The sequence below is a fragment of the Felis catus genome, chromosome D3, assembly GCF_018350175.1.
Source record: "Felis catus isolate Fca126 chromosome D3, F.catus_Fca126_mat1.0, whole genome shotgun sequence".
Taxonomy (NCBI): domain Eukaryota; kingdom Metazoa; phylum Chordata; class Mammalia; order Carnivora; family Felidae; genus Felis; species Felis catus.
The window spans coordinates 79,019,079-79,039,378 of NC_058379.1; the positions used below are offsets into that span (position 1 = coordinate 79,019,079).

Consider the following 20,300-nt stretch of genomic DNA (forward strand, 5'->3'; position numbering starts at 1 on the left):
TAATGTAACATTGTATGTTAACTATACTCCCCCTCCAAAAAAAAAAGGAAAAAGAAAAAAAGAAGAAACCCTGTACCAATGAGCAGTCACTCCCCTTTTCCTCTCCCTACATGCTATCCCATTATGTTCTACCCAATCTAAGCAATCACTAAACTACTCTCTCTCTCTCTCTCTCTCTCTCTCTCTCTCTCTCTCTCTCTCGACACACACACCCATTCTGGCTATATCATATGAATGGAATCATAAAACAGGTGGCCTTCTGTGTCTGGCTTCTTTCATTTTACACAATGTTTCAAGGTTTATCCATGTTGTAGCCTGTACCAGTATCTAATGGAGTAAGATTCCATTGTAGAAATCAGCCATAGTTTTTAATCCATTCATCAGCTGATAAGCATTTGGGTTGTTTGGACTTTTTGGATGTTATGAATAATGCTGCTGTGAATGTTCATGCACAGTGTTTGTGTGAACCTATGTTTTCATTTACCTTGGGTACTTTTCTAAAAGTGGGATTGCTGAATCATACAGTGACTATATATTTAAGCATTTTGAAGAACTGCCAAATTATTTTCAAAAGTAGTCTCACCATTTTACATCCCATCAGCAATAATATGAGGGTTCCAATTTCTCCAAATCCTTGCCAACATTGTTCACTGTCTGTCTTTTTCATCAGAGCCATTCTAGTGAATGTGAAGTGGAATATTATTGGGATTTCAAGTTGTATTTCCCTAATGACTAATGATATTGAACATCTATGCATGGGTACGTACTGGTCACTTGTATAGCTTCTCTGGGGAAATGTTTATTCAAATCATTTTCTCATTTTTAATTGGTATTTATCTGTTGATTGTTGAATTTTTATGGGTTCATTACATATCCCGAACACAAGTTCCTTATGAGATATATAATTTGCAAATATTTTTATCCAATTCTCGATGTTATCTTTTTAGTTTCTTTATGACATGCTTTGAACTAGAAAAGTTTTTAATTTTTATGAACTATAATATATCTATATGGTGTCATATGGAAACCTATGTTAAAAAAAAAAAAACGTTGCCTAATCTAGGGTGACAGAGATTTACTTCTATGTTTTCATCTCAAATTCTTAGAATTTTAATGCTTACATTTAGGTCTTTGATTCATTATTAGTTGTTTCTTGTATGGTGTGAAGTAGAGGTCTAATTCCATGCTTTTTCACGTATATATCTAGTTGTTCTGGCATCATTTGTTTACAAATAAGAGGCAATTCTTTTCCCCACTGAATTGGTGTTAATTCTTGAATGTCCCAGTAGAGTATAGAAATATTACTCCTAGACAGCATCAATCTCCTCTACCTTATTATTTTTTTTACTTATTGTTTATGCATAGTGTGTCTGTACAGGTTATAAACTCAATAACGCATTGTTTTAGTTATTTATTTTTCTTATTTACCATTTTTGGTTCTTTTTATTCTCCTCTTTGTTCAAGTTACCATCTGGTGTCATTTCCTTATTCCAGTATAGCTTCGTTTTCACCCCACTCCATTGTATTACTGTCAAATGCATTAGATTTGGTTGAGTTTTTTAAATGTGTAATGTTTCTCAATAAAATTTTAAAAGTTTCCATCCATTATTTTTTTGAATAATTTTTGTATCCTTTTTTTTCTCTTTCATCTGCTTCTGGTATTCTCATCATGTGTATGTTGATGGTCTTTTTTTTTTTTAATTTTTTTTTCAACGTTTATTTATTTTTGGGACAGAGAGAGACAGAGCATGAACAGGTGAGGGGCAGAGAGAGAGGGAGACACAGAATCGGAAACAGGCTCCAGGCTCTGAGCCATCAGCCCAGAGCCCGACGCGGGGCTCGAACTCCCAGACCGCGAGATCGTGTATGTTGATGGTCTTAATGATGTCCCACATTTCCCTGAGTTTCTGTTTATTTTTCTACATTAGTTTTTTTTTTTCCTGTTTTCCAGATTGTATTATTTTTATTTAGTTGTGCTTGGGCTTGATGATTCTTTCTTCCATTAGCTTAAAGCTACAATGAGTTTTCTAGTGATTTTTTAAATTTCAGTTCTCATACTTTTCAACTCCAGAATATCCATTTGTTTCTTTTTTATATATAATTCTTGAGTCTTTATTAATATTCACTATTTGATGAATCATTTTTATATCTGCCTTTAATTCTTTAAACATGGTTTCCCTTAATTCTTTGAACATATAATAGCTGTTTTGAAGTTCTTGCTAAGTCCAACATATGAGCCCCTCAAAGGCAGTTTCTATCACCTGCTTTTTCCCCCTTGCATATGAGCCATACTGTTTCTTTTCATATCTCATAATTTTTGTTGAAAACCTGACACTTTCAATGCTGTAGTATAGCAGCTCTGGACGCTGATCAATCTTCCCCTCCTTAGACTTCTTTCTGTGGCTACTGTTTGTGTGTTTATGACTTGGCAGGAATAAATCTGTGAAATCCATTCCTCTGTATTACGTGGCCTCTAATGTGCCAGCTCACTATTTTTCCCTGGTTTTTATCTTTCGCCAGGTCTCCTAAGGTTCTTCCTGGATCCACACAAATCACTTACTGGTCTGACTTCTGCTTAAGTCCTCTGAGCTAGCTAAGTTCTTACTCTTTCCCATTACATGTGTGTGTAGCTTGGAGACTGCTTTCAAAATTCAAAGACTTTAGGATTTTGATTCATTTGTATCCAGTGACTAGAAGCTTGGACTTTCTCTCTACAACCATTTATGTGGGGGAGTCGCCATGGGCATGCACACAATATTCTCTACCACTAGAGGTGTGTGTGTGATTTTCTTTTTAAGCCTGGCTTCTTAGAAGTCATCCATGGGTCACAGTAGCTTATTTTTCCGTCCATGTTTGGTCAGGTTTTTCTTCAGCCCCTTGGGGCACTAAGGCTCAAGGCCCTTGCTAACGATCTGCATGCAACTTGGGGAGTGCCTTCAAGTCTACCCCACTTTTCGCTTTTATTATTCCTGACTGCAACCTAGCATCTGAACCCATGGTGACACATGGTGCCCAGAGGGATCCTCTTGCTCTGGTTCTTTCTGTTAATCTTCTGGTTGATCTGCCCCTTTCCTTGTTGCTATTACTATCATGGAGCTACCAGCCCCCTCTTAATTCTTTACCACCAAGATCTCCATTTTTTTTTTTTTTTTTGGAAGTGCCTTGGCGTAAGCTTTTCTAAGGTCTGTTCTAAGTAAAGTAAGTCTCCTCTGGAAGAACTGTGGAGACCTCCATCCTTATGGCGTGTTTCTCTCCCTGGGAGAAGCCTTGACACCACTGTGACATGTTGGGGTCAGGGAAAGCAGTCTCTTTCTCACCAAGTGATACCTCCACTCTACAAGTGGTCTGTGGCAGTGGGAGGATGGTAGCTGCTGGTTTCCTCAGCTTGTCCCTCCCAGAATGGGATCTCCGATTTATGAATAAATGAGACTGGGGCAACTGGAGCCCAGTGTTCTTAACCTTCGTATCTGGGGTAGATTTCCACCCCTACCACTGAGGGCTAGGTGGCTGGCACAAGGGACCCCAGTCCTCTTGGCCATGCCTGTTTGGAAGAGAGTTTCCAGAGCATAGAGCTGGGGTGAAGGTGGAGAGATGACTGATATCAGTGGCCTGCCCCCCTAGAATTAAACCATAGACCCATACTTAGAATTAGAGAAGGGACAGACTCCATCTTCTTGGCCACACATTCCAGGGTAGAGCTGCCATAGCCTGGAATGGAGGGAGTGGGAGGAATAAGGGGGCAGGCCCTTGCTTAGACAAAACAGACCCTGACTCTTCTCACAGGAACTATTTCATTTTTAAAATAATGTCCTTATGATGTTTTCCAGAGACTTTAAATGGCTTTTGTTGCTGTTTAATTATATTCATGTAAAATGTGCCCAGTGAGATCCTCACACAGTCATTCTGACAGTCCTAGCATGCATATTTTTATAGTCCATAATTGTTATTTTGTTTTCCCCTTTGACAAAATAGCCATATAGGAAAAAACTGTGCTTTGTTTTCTTAAAACTTCAAAATGATTCGGGTTTTATTTATCTTTTAATTTCTCATATTGCTATTAATACTCAATTCTATTTTACTGTGATTAAAAATAATGGTTTTTTTTCCCCTGAAATTAATTTTAGGTCTTTCCTATCATCTAGTGAATGATTATATTTGTTGTTTTGGGGGGCCTGGGGAGTGAAATAAAAGTGGGGAACAAGTTGTCCAAGAAAGAAAAAAGAACACCTAAATTGGAAGACACTCACTATTCAATTAGTCTTTGTGCTGACAGCAGATTTCATCACAAACTAAGAAAATCTCAACAAGGGCTTGCTTTGCTAACAGATCCTAGCCAAGAAGCAGGTCATCTATGAATGACACAGTTTCAATTTTGCCGAAATTTATGGTGTATTAAACAGTGAGAGATAATTTTCTTCCCTGCCATTATTACTATAACACAGAAGCACAGAGCCATGGAAGGGGATCAGAAGAAAGAAAAGCTGTGCATTGACATACAGCTTTTTTTTTTTTTTTAATTTTTTTTTCAACATTTATTTATTTTTGGGACAGAGAGAGACACAGCATGAACGGGGGAGGGGCAGAGAGAGAGGGAGACACAGATACGGAAACAGACTCCAGGCTCTGAGCCATCAGCCCAGAGCCCGATGCGGGGCTCGAACTCCCGGACCGCGAGATCGTGACCTGGCTGAAGTCGGACGCTTAACCGACTGCGCCACCCAGGCGCCCCTGACATACAGCTTTTTGTAGCAGCTGAATTACTCCAGCTGATGATACAAATGTATTTAAGCAGGTGTGCATTATTACTGCCTTATAACATACCAAACAATATTACTGGGCAGTGTGAATTGGTATTAGAATATTCATTATGTCAAGGAGGACATTTATATACTATACTATGAAATGATAAAGAAATACAGCAAGATGGTTATGATGGTGCTAGTTAATAAGTACATTTTGCTGTAAATACAACTTATCATTCAAAGAAGGAAAAGGGGAAGAAGGAGTCAACTCATGGAGCTCTCCAAAAATTGTTTTTTCTTCCCATAATTTTGTGTATTATGAAACGGCATGGCTTCTCCTGGGTTTAGAATTGCCATGCCCTTCAGAAGAACATGGTAGGAGAAACTGGCACTATTTACCTCTGACTGTGTATCCAAAGTCTAGTGTCCCATGTTATTGTTAAGGATGAAAAATCATTTGAACCAGAAGCCTCCCTGGCCAAATTTTTAGGAGAATAGTTTTCTCTTAAGCCAAACAGAGGCATATCACTGAGAGAAAGGAGGAGGATAACCATTTAATTGACAAAGTGCTCCTGGATGTGAATGGGGAAGGCTTGAGATCATCTTTTGTTGTGCATCTAGGATACAACAGAAGGAAATGATTGCCTTTTTGTTTCACAAATTTCAAAATGAGAATCATGAAAGTTGAAAGATTTGCTAAGTTCAGATGATGAATATTGGATGGGAAATATGACATAGAATTGGAAGCTCCCAAACCAGGTAAAAAGAGATTCAGAGCCTAGGCTCAGGGGACCCAACATTCTGAGTAGTATCTTGCCTTCATAGCATGCCTTCATACCCCTTATTCATAGCATGCTAGAAGAACAACAATAAAACTTCACCCTTCTATGACTCAGTTTTGTCACCTCTAAAATGGGGCATATTAATACGGTTCTTATAAGGGTTAAAGAAACATATTTATGTAAAGTTCTTTGAACAATTCTAGGAAAATGGTAGGTACTCAGTAAGTCATAGTTGTAAACATCAGCATCAGCATCACCATAATATGTCATCAGCAACACTAAGACTCCTCCTAACTTGATTAATTAATTAATCTAATGTTTAAAACAAAAGGTTTCAAACATGAAGCAAATATCTCCTAACAGAGTTATACCTAGGGATAGAGTTTCAGACTCATCTTAGAGCAGAATAATTATTATATCTGTCCAAGATTCCCTCTAAATAATCATCTTGGGATCCATAACTCAGTTTAAAATTAAACAACTAGCCCTACAAAATGCCAATGATAAATGAAAATAAAAGGTCTCTTAAAATTGAACAGTCCATTGGCATATTTGACTTTCCTCACAGGACATCAATAGCAAAGAAGGACATAGAAAGAATCCTCATTTTTTGGTTGAGATTTGTTTTTCTCCTTAAGCATAAAATACAATAATAATTAAGGTCTTAAAATACATCTAAAACTATTATCATGCTATACTCTAGAGTTGCCTACATGTAGGGATAAGCATACCTGTCCTTTAAAAAAGAAATATCATACACCCCACATGATTTTATTTCCACCAATGCTTGTTCTGTCAAGTGTTATACAGTATCCTTCATTACCCTCTAACCCACTTAGAAAACACGGTGAAATATTGAAACTGAGTCACAAGTTATACTAATGCTACAAGTTCCAGAATTCCTATGGCAATTTATGACTTGGTCTTTTTGTCCTGGCATTTCCAGGCTTGAGTTTCTGAGGCTTCAATGTGTAGACCAACTGCATCTTTGCTAAACCCCTCTCAGGACCTTCAGAGTCCAAAGAGGCTGAATAGGAACCCAAATCTAGCATATTCCTTAATCTAGGGTTACCTGAGCTAACCTGATTCTATAATATCTTTTAGGGATCTGGGACCACCAGGTCCCAGCACAGGATAGAGGTGACAACATCTACATGTCGTTGATAGAGACAACAACTAAGGTATTCTGCAGCCTTGGGGTCACTGTGCAATTGCTGTGGCTGTGAGCACAGGGTGAGTGTGTGTTTCCTCCTGACCATACGTGGAACATATAGGAAAAAAAGAGTGAGCATGAGGGGCCCTGAGTCTTGCTCAGCAGGACCACCTGAAGAAGTCCAGGAACAAGAAGCTGGAGATGAGCCAAAGGGCTAAAGAAGGAGGTGGAGTGGCTCATATGGAATGACGCTGCATCCATAGTGGAGGTTAAGAACACTACAGTTAGAAGTGGAGGTTAAGAACACTAGTTAAAAGGCCCCAGTGGGGGAGGGGGGGTGGGAACTGATGAAAGTATCATGAAAGCGTCCTACCAGAGAAAGAAGCCAGTCGTCATGTCTTAGAACCAGAGAGTGAGAAGCCAGAATGCTAAGGAATTGCTTCACCAAAGAACTTTCCACTTCCCCACCCCCCCCCATCCTTCTCTTCCCATTTGCCATTCCTTCAGGAATGGCACCTCAAGAAGCCAGCTTTGGGAGCCAACAATGAAATATATAGAGGCCAATTTACAGCCCCTTCTCCCACGACAAGCTTCCAACCTGAAATATGCACAACCAAGAGAAGAGAGAAGACTTGGATGTTACATCAGGTTTGGAGTTTTGAAAAAGGTGAAGGAATAAATATTGTAATAAATAATTGAGAAAATGTTTATGACTTAACACTAACCAAGAGCTCTTTGTCACCTACAACTAAGAAGAAAAGTCACCAGTCTGTAGGAACAGTCACTACAGGGCCAGAGAAGAAATCCCCATTTGATATTTTAAAGGGGCAGTTTGAGACAAAAATAAAATGGCGTTTTGAGTCATGAGTCATATTTGTCCAACAACTAGTCCTATATAGGTCACCGTGCCATTGTTATTTTTTTGTGGGGAGGGGCTTTGTGGGTAGGGCTGGAGCTCCTTACTCCCCCCCTACTCCCTATACCCACTCTTTCCCACTTCACTTTGGTCCCTGAACTGCACCCATAACTCCACCTGGTTTTTCAGAGCACAGTTGAAATGCCAATACTCTGGACAGCTCCACCGACGCTCTTCCACGTTAACACATGTGCCTTCTAAAATCTCATCAATGAAATGACATCTAGCAGTCTATAACTTACAAATGTCTAGGTCTTTCTCTGAAGTTTAGAAATCTAGTTGCTCACTGCTAATATTCACCTGGATATCAGCACCTCAGTCTCATTATCTCCTCTTTAATTTCCTTTTATAATTTGTATCACCCAGGTTTCTATGAGTCATCCTAGAATGTGGAATATACCTTCTCCCTTAACTCTTCTTACCCAATGCAATCTAGCAATAAAGCTTATAAATGTTCTTTTCTAGATGTTCCTAAAATCTGTTCTTTCTTTTCCAGATCATATTCACAGTTCTATTAAGTAATAATCATCCTTTCATAAACTTATTAAAATACCTCCAATATACCTTCTATCTGGCTGTCAGGATGATATGTCTAAGACACAATGTTCACATAACTTGAGAAGTTCCCTACAAGTACCAGTTACAACGAACCATTTTAATTCTTTTTTTAAATGTTTATTTTTAATACAGAGAGAGTGAGCAGGGAAGGTGCATAGGGAGGGGGGAACAGAGGATGTGAAGCAGTCTCAGCGCTGACAGCAGAGAGCCTGATGTGGGGCTCGAACTCCTGAAATGTGAGATCATAATCTGAGCCAAAGTCGGACGCTTAACCGATTGAACCACCCAGGTGCCCCTATTTTAAGTTCTTATATAGTAGGTCTTCATGTATAGTGTGCATGTATATATGTATATACATATATACATACATACATATATATGTATATATATATATATATGTATATATATATATGAATGTATGGGGGGGCTGAGACATCCACAATTTATCATGTTGCTTTACTACATTATCAAGTGACTTTACTGAATTCACCCTTTATGACTCAAAGGTCATTTACTTGCTGAAGATGTTACTAATCCCTCCTCAATCTGCCCTAGATAAATTTATCATCAGATAAATATGTATGATATGTATGGTGTATGTTTTTCATTAATTGTACTTTTAAAAGTTTGCCTACTATGCAAAGTACCTGCCACCATAAACTATCTTTTTCCATTTGCTTTGCTCTGGAAGTCAATTGCTTATCTATGTGTTTCTTGCCATTAAACCTCTTTATTCACATCCATGGTCGATGCACTACCCACACAACAGAGACAAGAAGTCACGTTGTTTTTGTCAGAAAACCTAAATTCCAGATTTATCAAAAACATGGATGCTCTGGCAATTCTGGTAAAAGAGAATTAAGTGAGAATTTCATGCCCATTAAATGTGCAAACTATGACAGGCCAAGCAGATCTACTAATTTGATGTTTGCCTTTTGAGATTAACTAGTTGACTGAATTGTGTGTGTACCAATTAAATTTTTTTATTTAAAAATTTTTTAACTTTATTTATTTTTGAGAGAGAGAGAGAAAAAAAGAGACCATGAGCACAAGCAGGGAAGAGGCAGAGAAAGAGGGAGAATAAGAATCCCAAGCAGGCTCTGCACTGCCAGCATAAAGCCAACGCAGGGCTCAAGCTCATGAACCATGAGATCATGACCTGAGCCAAAATCAAGAGTCAGATGCTTAACCGACTAAGCCACCCAGGTGCCCCTTATACACCATAATTTGCAAGTTGTTTACTACTAAAAGGACTTATGTATAATTAACTGTAAAATGGGGGCACCCAGCAACAAGATGACCAGGATATTACATGACCAGAGCTTCCCCTTGTAGAAGTCAAATCTGGCAGTGATATATAGACGAGTTCAAGAGGAGATGACCCTAGAGGTCAGAAGACCAGTTGCGATGACCTGAAACCAGGAAAGATGGCATTGGTCATGGTCTCCATGGATGTGGAATTCACCAGACATGTGACCCTCTGCCAACGAGCATTCTTTGGGTAGCACGATTTACAATGACATATTGAGTTCTCATTCTAGTCATGACGGTTGTGACTTAACAGAACTCAGAAAACCTAACTGAGCGCAGCCTCCGTTCTCTTTCTTGCCGTGCTCCTTTGATCTCATTTGAGGCTTTTCCTCAGAAGCACACACTTACAATAATGCCAAATCAGTAGGTAATCCACACGTAAAATAAAACATCTAAATCTGATACCTAAGATGATTTCTTTTCTAAAAGGGCAAAAAGGAAAACTCCGCAGTCCTGTCAGTCCTCTGTTAATGAGCACAGAATTCACTGCTCTAGGTTCTGTAAACCTCATTTAGATGTGTCAGCAAGAGTCAGAGCTATAATAAAGGTCTGAAACAGGAACAATAATTAAGAAGGCTCAATGCCAATTCCTTTTCATCTTTAACTGCTGCCTACAGTTCGTACACAACAAATACTAAAAGGTCATCAGATCACATTTTATAATGAGTGCATATTTATCTTTCCAAATTTTTTCATCTATAACAAAGGTAGCAATAATGGGCTGAACAGAATGGGATTTGGCCATGGGGAACAGAAATAGCCCAGGACAGAAAGTAAAAGTCCAAATGCAAGGCCACATGGCACAGACTATACTCTTAAAATCCCTTTAGGATCACACCCGCAAGAGGAAGTTTAGGTATCATTTTGAGGAAATACTCTTTTAATATCAGGAATCAAGACATAATGTTTATATCCCACTTCTGTCACTTTCTGGCTGTGGAAACTTTAAAAAGTACTTATTCTCTCAGAGCCTGGGTTTTCTCATCTACAAATGGGGGGGGGGGGGGGGAATATGCATTGACCATTGCCCTAGCATGTATCTCCTGGGTTGATCAAATGAATTAATTCATATGAAAGTGTTTTTACCTCACATGCACTCTGCTAACCAATAACATGTCGTTCTTGCTCATCCCTTCTCAAGCCTTCTTTTTTTTCTCATTACAAAATGGTTTTTATTGCGTGATAGGGGATAAATTTGACATTCATTCTTCAGTGGAGAAGAGTACTTGGACTGGTTCATCCAGTGCCTCTGTTGTGATTCAGGATGAACATGTGTGAAATCATCTACGTGGACAGTCACTATTACTGGTCGCTCATAGTTGTGGTTACTACTGAGTTATTAGTAGAGGTATTAAGCACAAAACCTGGAAAGCTGACATGGCTATCACCATCTCACCCAAATTAATGAAAAGGTAGACAGCTTCCGTCTATTTTATAATCAAAACTGCCTTCTCTGAACTGAGTCCAAACCCTTCAAACCACTTACCATCTCTCACATGAGCTACTTCTTCATCCTCGTGCCTTCTCGGTCATTCCCCAGCTGGTATCCCAAAGCGGTATTTTCAAAAACTAAGTCAGCACACCCCCCTCCACTCATTCCAGTGATACTTGCAGAAGCCCCAGGGCATCGCCCCTTGTCCCTTCTACCTCTCTCTTCATCTCCTTCAATGTTCCCCATCTTTCACTTGGGACCATGCCCGGTAACCTTCAGTGTGCTGAACAATCCCCAGCTTAAAGGTGTCTGCTCTGTTCCTTCTTCCTGAAATACTCTTTCCCAATCTCCCTGCCAGTATCAGCCTCTGAGAGGTACCCGTCATGACTCTGTCTGGAGGAGTGCTTGCCACCTGCTGTTCCCCATCAATTCCTTGTGTGTTCCTTTCAAAGAAATTAAATCCGCAAATAGCATCCATGCTTATTTATGTTCTTTCTCCCATACTGGAATGTGAGTCTCATGAGGGCAGGCACCTCGCCCGCATTATTCACCATGACCTAGAATTAATGATCGGCATGTAACAGTCATGTCGTAACTGTGGAGAGTGAATTCCAAATCAGAAGTACATGGGAAATGCTCTCTTAACATTTTAACACGTATATCAATGTTAATGGAAAAACAAAGACCTCTATACAAAAAAGGTCTGAGAAAGAGCTGAACATTATAAAACTGCATTCTGTTTTATATATAGGTGTCCACATAAAACAAATGGAACTGGGTGAAAAACAGAAAGAACTGTGAAGATAAATGATTCCTAATATGAAGTTGGAGTAAGATGCTAATCTGTTTACGACAACTGCCATTGCTACTTCTACTCTGTAGAAAGAGCATTAACAGTTGTGTCACATATAAGTGTCGGCCATTACTACTAAAATCACCATCATTATGATCATCATCAATAGTACAAGTACTGCTACTCCTACAACATGTGAACATCTACCAAATACCTAATGTGTGGAAAGTATCTGCGAAGTTTTGCAAGTATTATCTCATTTAAAAACCAGAAAAAAAATCCTAGGAGGTAAGCATCTTACAGAAAGAATGGAAGTGACTTTCTTTCATTGGTCAGTGAGTGGTCAGCACCTGGACTGAGAGGTGACTGATACTGAAGTCATCTTGACCATGCCAAGAAATGCCCTTGTGTGTGGAAAAGCATTAGCATCATGCCATGAAATTGCGGGTGATCCTCCTGTCATGTAAAACGGAGATCTGGTTCCAACTCTGGACATGCACACAACATAGTGAATTATATATAAGTTCTCTCAGCATTTGTGAATAGCGACGGCTGGAAAGTGGTCCCATCAGGTAAAGAAATGGGCAGACCACAAATAAAATCATGCCCCATGCTTCCAAAGCACAGTTTTAGTTCCCCAAGTATGTTTCTAGGGTAAAAATAAGTTTTCATTTCATTTTGATACCACAAATAGCATTGAATGAAAAACTGCCTCCCCATAATGTCCTTACCATAATTACATTATTTTAGGAGGGAATTGTATGTTTCCCCTGGTGCAGATGTGTATTTTCTTACTTTGTAGTGGCAATCTCAACAAAGATATTATAAAATTCTGGCTTTAGAGAAAGGTGGTAAGATTTCCCAAATGGCCCCTAAACTTGCCTTGTGGTGGTTTTATTTGGTCCTGGATACTCTGGGATTTTCTACTTCTCAGCTGCTCTGTTAACATGCACATTTGGTTCACTCCCACTAAAGGGGCTGCTGAGCCTTTGAAAGGCAAGCATCTGGCGTAACAAGGACTATGGCGCATTTCAGTCACAATGCCCTATGGCCACTGACACATTTTCACAGTCATAGGACTCACCATTAAAGTAGATGCTGATGGGGTTATCAAGAGAGGGTTTGACAGAAACCAAAAATTTTTAAACTGTCTCATTGAAGTAAAACAAATACCAGAAAGGTGCATATATCATAAATGCACAGCCTGCCGGACACTTCATAAAGTGAAGATACCCATGTAACTAACACCCAGGTTGAGAACCAGAACTTGATCTGCACCCCTCAGAAGCTCCCCGTTGTAAATTCTTCCAGTCTTCTCTACCCTTCAAGGAAAGTCACTATTCTGATTTCTAACATCTTGGATTCGTTTTTGCCTTTTTAAACTTTATGTACAATATGTATTCTCTCATGCTCTCACTATTGTGCGTGAGATTGGGATTAATCCATGCACTGGTGCATATCGATGTGGTCCGGAATGCTAGATTCTTAGGAGCTGAAAGTCTAACAATGAAAATGAGGATTCTACAGATGACTCATTTCATTGTCATAACTCAGTTGGTTATTTTCAGTCAAGAAAAATCTATGCCATTTCCCCTTCCCATTATAGATTAGTAACCTCTGCCCTTGCTGATCGGAAACATGAGTATTCTTTTCAATGTATGCTAAGGTTTTTGACATTTTGTGTCCCTTGAAAATCCATATGTTGAAATCCTAACCCTTGGTGTGATGGTGTTAGAAGGTGTAGACTTGGAGATGATTAGGTCACGAGGGTGGAGCCCTCCGGAATGGGATTAGTATAGTATTTATAGTATTATTAGTATATTTATAGTATTTATTAGTATAGTATTTATAATAGAGACCTCCCAGCTCCCCTGGCCCTTCCACCATGCAGGGATGCAGCGTGAAGGCAGCCATCTACAAGGGAGGGAGCAGGTCCTTACCACGCACCTGACCATGCTGACACCTGATCTTGAACTTCTAGCCTCCAGAACTATGAGAAATACATTTCTGTTGTTTACAAGCAAGGAAGTCTATAGAAACCTTAACGAAGACAATGGTTAGAGATATATCTGGGCCTGTGTTCCTATCTTTCACTCTCCTAGCAAGCAGCTGACAAGAACAAATATGGACCAAATACTGGCCTTTACTAGAGATGTCGTGTATATTTTTCTATTTTCAAGGGCTGCTAAAAATGGAAATGTGTGCAATTTCCCCTTAAATGTCAATGATCTTCAGGCCACAGATGGAAATAGTGGGTTTTCTCTCAGCCTTGTTGTAAGTCATTTGCTAATGTGTAAATCTGGAAGTCCTTTGAGGGTATCAGAAATGCACATTATGCCCCTGAGTGACCCATTTCTACATATGGATCTCTGTTTGAGCTAAAATGTACCAGAGATCAAGGCGAAAGAAACATACTCAACTAGAGCATGTTGTAGTGATTTCACAGCTGCAGCTGCTCAAGAGCACAAATTATTCCAGCTAAGGCTGGCATTAATCTAATCTCAAAATCCTTGCTTCGGTTCAGCCTATTTACAAAAGCATCACAATTCCAAGATTGCTTTCAGCCAATTTGCCCCACTTAGTGAAAAACCATGTCTCTTTTGGGGGGATCTGTTCCACCTGAAATTCAGAAGTCATGCTCATCTAAAGACCTTCATTTTGGAAGGTTCTAAGCCGGTCTGCGGCTTTGCAAATATATGCAAAAGATTTGGGTAGCTCTTTCAACTAGGTCTAAGCTGTATTTTGGAAATAAATGTAGAAGCATTCACAAATGTTCACTGTCCCTTGATACAAACAAGTGAAAAATGATTGTTCTTTGAAGTCAAGTGATATTTTGATGTAGATTTTCACTCTGACTTGTGAGAAACAGACCTTGGCAATACAAAAGAGGGTGCATTTACATACTGCTTCCAGCAAATTCTTGAGAATGAAAAATCACCATAAGAATATAAAACATGCAGACCACAGACCTATCATAAGCACTGCAATCAAATAGACTGTGCAGCAATCCATACAGAAGTAAAATATGCATAATGCATTTCAGAGAGAGAGATCTCTGGTCATGCCTCCAAATGGCCAAATGAACCAGACTGCTTGACATTTTCCATACATATTCCACTTCGGTGTCTTTTCCAATGCTTCTTCCTCTAGCTAGATTTTTTCCTCCCCTTTTCTCTAGGATTCTATATCCTACCCATAAATTAAGGACTACTATTCCACATACTTCCTCTGATCCTCACTAAATGATCACATTATTAAACAATGTTACTCCTCAACAATTGTAACAATAACTGCTATGGTCTGAATGTTTATGTTCTCTCAAAATTCTGATGTTGAAATCCAAATACTCACATGATGGTATTAGGAGGTGGGGCCTTTGGGAGGTGCTCAGGTCTACAGAAGTGGACACTTCAAAAATGGGATTCATGATATTACAAAAGGCACCCCACAGAGCCCCCCAGCACCCTCTGCCATGTGAAATACAAGCAAAAATCTGAAACCTGGAAGAGGGTCCCCATCCAACATGCTGGCATTCTGATCTTGAAATCCCAATCTCCAGAAATGTGAGAAATAGATTTCCGTGGCTTATAAGCTACCCAGTTTGTGGAATTTTGTGATAGCAGCCCAAATGGACTAAGACAATAACTAAAACAACAGTAGTAACAATAGAAGCTTCCTTTTTTTTTTTTTTGGTTGCTTATATTTCTGGAATTTCATGTCATTTATAGTAATTCTCACAATGTCCTAAAACAGACTTTATGATCCTTCTGTTACACAAAAGGAAAGTGAAGCCATGAAAGGTTAAGTAACATGCCTTAGGTCACACAGCAAATATACATCATCACACATGTCTGCCTGACTCCAAAGCTCACATTCTGTCTCGGGTGCTGTACTGATCGTTATAGAAAATGTCTGGGGGTGCCTGGGTGGCTCAGTTGGCTAAGCTTTCAATTTCGGCTTAGGTCATGATCTCACCATTCGTTTGTGAGTTAGAGCCTTGCATTGGGCTCTGTGCTGACAGCTCAGAGCCTGAAGCCTGTTTCGGATTTTGTACCTCCCTCTTTCTCTGTCCCTCCCCTGCTCGCACTCTATCTCTCTCAAAAATAAACATTAAAAAAAAGGAAAGAAAGAAAATGTCTGAACACATTTCAGGAGGCAAGGTCTCAAGTTGTACCTGGGTACGGCGCCTCTTAACTTGGAAACATCAGGTGGATTTGGCCCTTTCATCTTTTAAAAAAAGAAATATTGCAAACCGCACACACTATCACTGCATTAACCAAACAGTTGAAATGCTATTACAAACATAGCATATGAGTAGATGCTTCATGTTGGCCATCAACTGCTAATCATGCAGGAAATGATTTGATCAGTGTTTCAATACTGCTACATTTATTGTCTTCTCCAGGTCCTCCCTTGCCCCTTCTTTCCATGTCTGTACATGCGTGAATACATGGGTGTGATTTTTTTTTCTACAATGACTTAACATCCAGTAATTTTCATTTTTATCTGAGACTTGGTTTCCTCTGTGAAATACCTTATAGTCTATTCTTCTGCACATTTTTCTGTTCATTTTTCTGTAGGAGAAGAAAGAGGCATGTCGGCTGCTGCTTCCACAGATCTCGATGCCTCCAATATATCTTTACATACGCTTCTCCATCTTGAACAGTTTGTGCTTGGCACGGCTTCAGCTGCAGCTGCCCATCCCATCCGGTTTCCTCTGGTGACCACTTTGCCCAGTCCTTTTTCAATCCATTAGTTGACTTCAGGGAGCAACACTAAAAGCATTCCCTTGGAGTGTGGAGTGGTTCTGAAGTTCACCTTTTAACCAACTCTCTGAACAATGCAATTTTCTATTCATTTTCCCTCCAGAAATCAAGTTATTTTAGAGAGAAACAACTAGCTTCCTGGCAGAGGACTTCCTTGGCTATTCTCTCCAAAATGAAACAAACTCAGATTCTAATTTGTGTCCTAACTTCCTTACCTTAAAGATTATTGTCCCCTCAGTGGTTCCTGAACTGTCCTTGAAAGGTGTTGATGAATCATCTCTGAGGATGAAGCATTTGGTTTTTAACTCTTTGGAACTGAAGCCTGTGTTATAGAAAGTCATAGTAAATAAAAGGTTAGTCAAACTTCAGGTAAGTCAAAGAAAAATAATTGTTTTCTGCATTGTTAGGAAATTTCAGATTCTGACCTAAATACAATGGATTGAGTGTGAAGGGGAGCAAATTATGTCACCCTAGAAATTCCTCTTTGGCATACTGATTACTTTAAACTGGCTATTTTTAAGAAATGGTAAACATGGGAAAAGGTCTGAAAACCAAATAGAATGACCCTTTTGTATGAGTAATTTATATGGGAAATCTCCATTTGTAAGGGTGTCTGCCTGGCGATGCCGAGAAAGATGAATCAAAATGTCTAGAAACTGTTACCGATGAAGAAGGCATGGGCTTGAATCTTCCAAACAATTTTACTCTTGTTTACTGTACTTTTCTTGGTAGCCTTCTGTAACAGACTCCCCACCCCAAACATCTTTCAGCTTTAGCTGAAGATGGTATTTAAAATGATGGCTTTGGCCATTTGGGGGAGTTACTCAGTTTCCCTGGGTCCCTCCCATAGATACAAGAGGTAGACATGTTGAATTTTCGTTTATCTCCTGTTAATCTGTCTTATCTCAATTTAATTATTAGACTAGCTAAAGAACCTAGAAGGAAAATGTTTCTATCCCAACAAATGTCAGATTCATTTGAAATGTATTGTCCCTGAACCATCAATAAGCACAGCCTGGTTTATTATGCCATAAACAATATTTTGAATGGAAAATTAGCTTGTATCTTCAGGGACTTGAAAAATAAAGCTGTGTTATGATACTGAACAGAATTAAAGAGCAAATTCAATGAAATGAAAGAACAAGTCTGACCTCCAATTCAGGTAGTAGATTATTCAAGTATCTGCGGTTAGAATAAACCACACAAAACAAGGTGAGAGGACATAATAGCAGATCTTATCACTTGGATCTTGGTTAAGCACAGAGCCGTGATTATTACAGACAGATAGACCTTCCATGTTTCAGATGATTAAAAACAATTTTGAAGCTCAATGAACAATGTGAATAACTCCACAAAAGGGAATATTATTTTGAATACAATAAAGGATTCAATGAATTGTTCAATGGTTTTTGACAAAACATCATTTCTGATGATTAGTGGAGCATGAGCTAGGCATGAAAGAGAAAAAAAAGAAAACTTTACCTAACTCATCCAAAATATCATGTTCCTTAGACATTTATTGCTTCATATCACTTTAAAGCAAAGAAACTATTGTTCGGAAAACGCCTGCACTTGAAAATTGCTATTCAACTTGTTAGGATGACCAATGTTATTACTGAGAAAACAACTTTCTTGAAAACAAGTTCACACTGGGAAGAAAATGATGCAGAATTCTGAAACTGGCTGGTTTAACCCCAGAGATGTTAGTTGAGCCACAGTCTACAGTGAAAGGAAATTTCTGTTGTGTCCATTTGGAAACTGTTATTTTTCTTAATGATGATTTAACAATCAACACCTCATTCTGTGAGTAGCAACTGTTTAATACAGGGCTTTGTGTGCCTTGAGTTTTCGCCACTGCACTGTATTACACCTGGGTCATTTGAATTGCAGCTGGAAAAGAAGAAATCAGTTGGTTTCCTCAATTAATTTTGCCTGTGCATGGCTTCCCGAGGAAAACTAATGCTCTTCCAGCTTATCTAAATAAAGGCTGGTCAACATTGCACATTGTGCTCAACACCACATGCTGAGAAAAATAGGACTTGTGAGTCTTAACAAATAAGAAAACCCTATCAAACAGTTGTCTGACAGTTTCAAAGGAATGTTTTTGAGATATTCAAAAGCTTCATGACACATTCTAAGAAATTTGATGGACCCAGTCACTGTGTCATGGCAACAGTGGATTCCACCTCAACTGCCACAATTGTGTGCTCTACACATTCTTCGTTAAGAAGTATGTTTATATTTAAAAAACCCAAAGGTCTAGAACAAAATTTAAATGAAAATTTAAAAATCCATGGAGCTGAAGAGGTTTCCCCTTTCTTTCTTTTCTTTCTTTCTTTCTTTCTTTCTTTCTTTCTTTCTTTCTCTCTCTCTCTCTCTCTCCCTCCCTCCCTCTCTCTCTTTTCTTTCTTTCTTTCTTTCTTTCTTTCTTTCTTTCTTTCTTTCTTTCTTTCTCTTTCTTTCTTTCTTTCCTTCTTCTTTTTCTTTCTTTCCTTCCTTCCTTCCTTCCTTCCTTCCTTCCTTCCTTCCTTCCTTCCCACTGGGAGGATTTGCTGGAAGAAGGCAACGTTTGAAATACCTGGGAGAATATAATCAGAATTTTTAAGTGTGATTAACCAGGGGCTCCTCAGTGGCTTAGTCAGTTGAGCATCTGACTTTGGCTCAGGTCATGATCTCGCGGTTTGTGAGTTCCAACCCTGCGTAGGGCTCTGTACTGACAGCTGGGAGCCTGAGGCCTGCTTCAGTTTGTGTCTCCCTCTCTCTCTCTGCTGCTCCCTGCTGGCACTCGCTCTCTTTCTCTCTCCCCCTCTCTCTCTCTCTCACTCAAAAATAAATAAACATTAAAAAAATTTGAATGTGATTAACCAAAATCTCCTGCATTTGCAAACATTAGATGCTACTGAGGAAGTCAGCTACTCCGTAAACAGGAAAACTGTCACAATATCCACATCAAAGAGAAAAGCTTTAAATAAATTTTCTCAGTGAAATTACATGCATTTCAACTTCCTTGTCATTTTCCCCCTATACATTAAAAAACAAAACTAGCATGTCACCAAGGCTTAGAATCCCTTTACCAAAAGGTATTTTGCAATGAAAGAAAAAATATTTTCCATTAATATAATTTGTTGAAAAAATTATTCTCTCCCTTTAAAAATAACAACTCTATGCAATCTAGATTTCTCATTAATTTTATAAAGTAAATGAGCAAGGTTAGAATTGATTGGGGGGAAAAATGAAAGTTTACAAAAAATATCTTTTTTTTCAGAACAGTTAACCACTTTTGCTTTTTTAAAGAAAATTTGGCAAATATTGATGTATTCCCTTTGTAATAAACTACATATGTAAACACGCTGTTCAGTTAGTATTTATTTCAGCACCCTTATCTCTATAATTATATAGCATCATTAAATGATACTAGAGGTTTTTTCTAATATGCTGTTATCTTTGAAAAACTCTAAATGATTTCCAAATACATTAACTATATCCTGTTTAAAATACAACAGTAATATGTAATTTGGTATAAACGAATAAGGATTCTACCATTTTCTCTTTTGAAATCACAAATGAGAGAAATAGAAAACAATTATTTTTTAATGAAGTATTTAAATTATTTCTCATAGTTGTTCATCTGCAACAATTATTATTTTAAGGGTCAAAACTCAAAATTATCATCTGAATGAAATAAATTCATATTAAAACACTTAGCATAGCCCCAGAAATATAGTAAATATTTAAGATATTAAAACTTCCCTCACTTCTCATCTCTATATGCGCAGAAATAATGTCCCTTTGTATGCCCCCAAATTCTGGCATGCACACAATGCATAACATACAAAACGTACTGAAC

At 38.6% G+C, this 20,300-nt stretch overlaps 1 long non-coding RNA gene across 1 annotated transcript in view; it reads right to left on the reverse strand.

The window, feature by feature from the left end:
• Window positions 1-18,760, reverse strand: part of LOC123381456 — a 319,371-nt gene extending 300,611 nt beyond the window's left edge. Inside the window, exon 1 of the long non-coding RNA XR_006588470.1 lies at window positions 16,669-18,760. This is a non-coding gene — a long non-coding RNA (uncharacterized LOC123381456). The remainder of the gene's footprint in view (window positions 1-16,668) is intronic.
• Window positions 18,761-20,300: the final 1,540 nt, after the last annotated feature.